The sequence below is a fragment of the Thamnophis elegans genome, chromosome 1 (genome assembly GCF_009769535.1).
Source record: "Thamnophis elegans isolate rThaEle1 chromosome 1, rThaEle1.pri, whole genome shotgun sequence".
Classification (NCBI taxonomy): Eukaryota; Metazoa; Chordata; class Lepidosauria; order Squamata; family Colubridae; genus Thamnophis; species Thamnophis elegans.
Window position 1 is genome coordinate 116,566,077 of NC_045541.1, and position 5,268 is coordinate 116,571,344.

The window sequence follows — 5,268 nt, forward strand, 5'->3', positions numbered from 1 at the left end:
TATGGGAGGAAGGTCACACTTCCATTCTCTGTCCTTCGGCTCGTCACCATATATATATATGTTGCATTTGTGCTGATAAATAAATAAAGGGAGACTAGAATAGATCTATTTCAAGCTATTTAGCTCTCATCAGCTAGCCATACCCTTATTGGGATTCGAACCTGTGCTGTATTACATCTTAGGCAGATGTATTAACCACTAAGCCACAAGGTCCTCCTCCTTATCAGCTGAGCCAGGGAAGTAGGTATGTATTTTAGTGTCATAACCCCTGGTATGCCCAAATGTGGGAGGAAGCTAACTGCTTCCATTCTCTCTCTATCGGCTCGTCCACTAAAATACATACATATGTATACACATATACATACATACATACACACACAGAGACATATACACAGATACATAACACACACACACACACACACACACACACACACACACACACACATATATATATATATATATATATATATATATATATATATATATATACACACAGACACAGACACAGACACACACATACATACATACATACATACACACAAACATATATATACATATATATTCAGGGCCTAGGAATGTATATTTCTTCACTAAAGAGAGATAAGCCAAATATCCACATAGAAGTCAATTTTCCCAATATTAATAAAAAATAAAATTAAAAAAATAAGTGTAAAGTAGTTACATTTATGCCAAATTCATAGCCAGAATGTTAACATTTTCAGAAGGTTCTATCAAAACATACAAAAACATTTCCTCATTGCATTAACAAATCTAAGAGTAGACCTTGCAGGTAGGCGAAAAAAATCAAAGCAAGAAAAACAAAGTTCTACAAGAAATATCTGTTCTAATCTCTGTTGACAAATTTTAAAAAGCTATACACAAGACAGATTTTCACTTCCATTGGCTTGTATTATATCTAATTTCCACTAGCTTGTAATATCTTTCATTATAAGATTAATTTACCCTGTAACATATGTCTTTCTTTTTTCTATTCTGGTTTCAGTAATGCTGTCTTCTTTTTCTCTGTTGCTTAGCTAATGGAAATGAATTGTAGCCACATAAGAGGGAAACACTTTATGAAACTAAAAGCAATTTTGGTGTGTTTCTTCTGCCAAAGGCTGGTGGAATGTAAAACCTTTCCCTTCTCTTCACTGGAACTTCCTTGTTCTGATCAGAGAAGGAACTGAAAAGTGCTTTGCTTCTGATGATTGCACAGTGATTTGTCCTTCCTTCACTGGAGGAAAATAGAAGTCATCTCACTTCCTTTTATGACTTTGGAAGGATGGTTGTGTAAATCTTACAAGCAGCTCTTCTCTTTCCAAAATTTCCATGGTGAAGATAGTTATGATAGGTTGTTACCATTCAGGCTGAACCCATTAATAGTCCCTAATTTCTGTTTAGTTTAGTCTTTCAACCGAAGGTTGTTCTCTTTAGCCGAGCTTTCGACTCACCTAATGCAGCACACATGGGGAAGGTTGTAATGATAATTTTCCTTTTAAAAACAATTACCGGTAAGCCAAACTTCTAAAAAGAAAAGGGTTGAGGCAAAAAGTAATTGTGAGTGGATTGTTCTGAGATACTGGAAACAAAGTACATTGAGCAAAAGCTTCTTCGGAACGGCCTTCCAGGGAGAAAGGGAAGGTTTTTTGTTGCTTCCTGACAGCTTTGCAAAAGTAAATTCAATTTGGAGCCTGGCAGGAAAACGGAAGTTGCTCCTGCTCCTATAGCATTTTTGCCTACCCATGCTGATTCTGTTCCCGAACCGGTTGGAACGGGGCGAGAAACCCACCCCTGCATTGTATACAAAATGATATATGGGAGAAATTCTAAGGAAGAAAATATATAAATTCTTCCTCTTTAGGCCTCTCAGCATAGATCCATTTATTAAATGCTTTAGGAAATATAATTTCACTGGTTTTTTAAAAAAAGTAGGTGGTTGTCTCTCTTCCCTTTCATCTCAGCAAAGATGATTGTATGTTAACAAGGAGAGGAGAATAATGAATGGAAGTATGTAGAATAATAGGTGGAGGCCCAACCTGAAGTATTAGAACCTAAAGGTTACACATTCCTAATGAAAGGAATAGGTAGAAAACACCACTGCACAGCCCACAGGCTTTAAATTGGAAAGGTTTTATTTTCTGTGATTTTCAAAAGGTGTGTTGCTTTTAGTAGTAATATAATAGTATAATTTAGTAGTAATATAGTAGTAATATAATGAGTGCTAACACTCATTCCTAGCTCACATTTCCTTTATAAAAATGCAGGGAAATAAAGAAGCATTTCATTTCCTTATAAGATTTAGATTTTAGATTTTAATGAGCATTTATATGCCGCCCTTTTCCCTGAGGGGACTCAGGGCGGCTTACAACAATGGGGGGAAGGGAGTGCAAGACAAGACTTAAAAGAAAAAAAAATGTGAATAAAAAAAATTAACCATAAAAACACAACATTCACTCAACATTCGGGCGGGGTGAGAATAAATCCTATCCCCAGGCCTGACGGGATAGCCAGATCTTGAGGGCTGTGCGGAAGGCCTGGACTGTGGTGAGGGTACGGATCTCCATGGGGAGGTTGTTCCATAGCGTCGGAGCTGCAACTGAGAAGGCTCTCCTCCGCGTAGTCGCCAGTCGGCACTGACTGGCGGATGGAATTCGGAGGAGGCCTACCCTGTGCGATCTGATGGGACGCAGGGAGGTAATTGGCAGGAGGCGGTCTCTCAGATAGCCAGATCCACTACCATGGAGCGCTTTATAGGTGGTAAGTAAGACCTTGAAGTGCACCCGACGATCAACAGGTAGCCAGCGCAGCTCACGGATAGTATTTGCTATTATATTTCCTTGTGAAACAGTCTCTAGATGTTCTAAACTAATAGGTTCATATCTAAGACAAAAGGGGCATAAAAACTCCATATTGTATGCATACTATACAATTATAATGTTCCAAATGCTCTTAATGTAATTATTTTAAACTCTTCAAAAGTGATGTTAAATATATGTAGCAAATTACCTAATATTAGGACCTACACTGCCAAGCTACATGGATCCAATTAAGCTGTGCTTACAGTATCTATTTTACCCATGAGTACAGATCAGGGGTGTCAAACTCACAGCCTGTGGGCCACATGCATCAAGCATTGACCATGCCAGTTTAGCAAATGTGGGAGAAATTCGCAATACATCACATAACAACATGATGTCATGAGTTTGACATCCATGGTATAGATCAGTGGTCCCCAACCTTTTTATCACCGCGGACCAGTCAGACGAGCCTCCCTCGGCCTTCCGGACCGGCGGGTGGGAAGGCGGCCATCCTGGGCGCGCGTTCCGCAGGGCGGGGGGGGGCCTTCCTTCACGCCAAGGCCGACAGCCCGCAAGGCCGCCCCGCCTCCTCCTCCTCGGCTGCCGGGGGAAGGGAGGGGGAACCGACCCCGCGATCCGCTCGCTCGGGCAGCCCTTTTTCCTCGCTGCAGTTCGGCGGGGGGAAAAGATGGCGCCGTGTCCTACTTCGGGCGGGCAGGCGGCTGGCGCGGCGGAGGCCGGCTGCTTCCGAGGGGGTGGGCCTCCGCGCCGCGCTCCATGAAGGAAAGAGGGGGAGAAGGCGGGCTGCGGCCGAAGGGCCCCCGAGAGCCCCGCCGGCCTGACGCAAAAAGCGCTTCGGCGGAGCGGCGGGGGGGAGGGGCGGGAGGCAGGTGACACTCCAGGAGGGGGGGCAGAGCTGCGCCACGAGTCTTACGTAAAGCCCCCCCTCCCCGCCTCGGCGGAGGAAAACATCTCCCACCTGGGTGGGGCTGCGCGCGAAGCGCCTCTCGGAACGGCGAAGCTCCCCAAGTTCCCCCGAAACGGCCGCGCTGCGCCCCTCCCCCCCGCAACCTTAGTTTCTCCTTGGGAGGAAAATGCAGCGCCGCCGCCCCCTCCTGCCCCCCCCCTCGTCATTCCACGGGGCAGGCGGGCCGGGCGAGTCCGCGGACAAAGTTTTGCCTCCCAGGCAGCCTCCGCCAGCAGCATCCCAAGTTCGGGCCGAGGCCGCTGCCGCCGCCCCCTCCCTCCCGGGGCGAGCAGAGCAAGAGGGCGGGAGGGAGATCGGGCCTCCCCTCGCCCCCCCAGCCCCGCACATCTGGGGCAGCGGGGGGGGGCAGAGAAAGGGCACGTTCATGAGGACTACAAAGTTGCAAATATGGCCCCCGGCCGCTGCAGCGATCATGGCCCCCGGCCGCTGCGCGGCCCGGTGCCAGGTACTCCACGGCCCGGCACCGGTCCGCGGACCGGGGGTTGGGGACCACTGGTATAGATTAACCATGTGATATATTCACCCATAAACTAACTACCAGTGTCAAACAAACGTTACAGAAAAATATACATTAAAATTAACAAAAATTACAAATAAGTCTTGTGAATTACAGAAACATAGGCATGCACACAGAATTGACAAGAGACATGAATAACAGTTTAATAATTATTGAAGCTACAGCAAAATTCAAAATCAGGTCCTCTTTACATGCCATAATTGCCAGTAGCTGAGGATTAGTTATTAACCAAAGTGGACTCTTCTAAATTATCCATCCTTACACCATAATGGAGTTTGGCAGGAAATTCCTTTACTGAGCCTCATAATTATTTTTTTTTAAACCTTGATAACTTCGCAAGACTCAGGGGAGACTTTGAAAGGTGACACCAACTAATTCTCAGTTGGATTGATGGCAATCTTGATACCCTTCAAGAGGTTGGTTTGCTCCGCCCTTTCTCAGACCCAAGTCTCCGGAGCACTTTCAGACAGCTGTGTCCCCAAAAAAGTACCCGAGATTCATTTCCTCCGATTGTACTAAAGGTGACAGAATGGGCTGGCACTCTAGTCATTGACCAGAAGCAGCAAAGCTACCCATTGACCTTGCCCCTCCCGGTATTTCCGGACAGTCTGGGGAAAGCTGGTGTAGCCGATCCTGTTTTGGGGAAGGAGACTGCGCCCTCCTTCCACTTGGATGCCTAATAAATTAAACTTACGGTTTAATTCAATTGACCTAATTTCCTGGTTTCAAATCCCACCGAAGCATAACCTAAATGCCCGGGATGGCTCCTATCACTTGATATGCTATAAAAATTCGTAGTTTATTAAGTCGCCGTCGGATCTGCTTTCGAGGAGGGAGGAAGAAAAGGAGGAGAGAGAGAGAGAGAAACATGGAGCAAAGCGCCACGGCGCTTCCAGCCTCCGCCCGGGACGCCACTCCCCTTCAGCTAGGCCACCGCAGAGCGAACCAGGAAGGGCGGGGTTCAT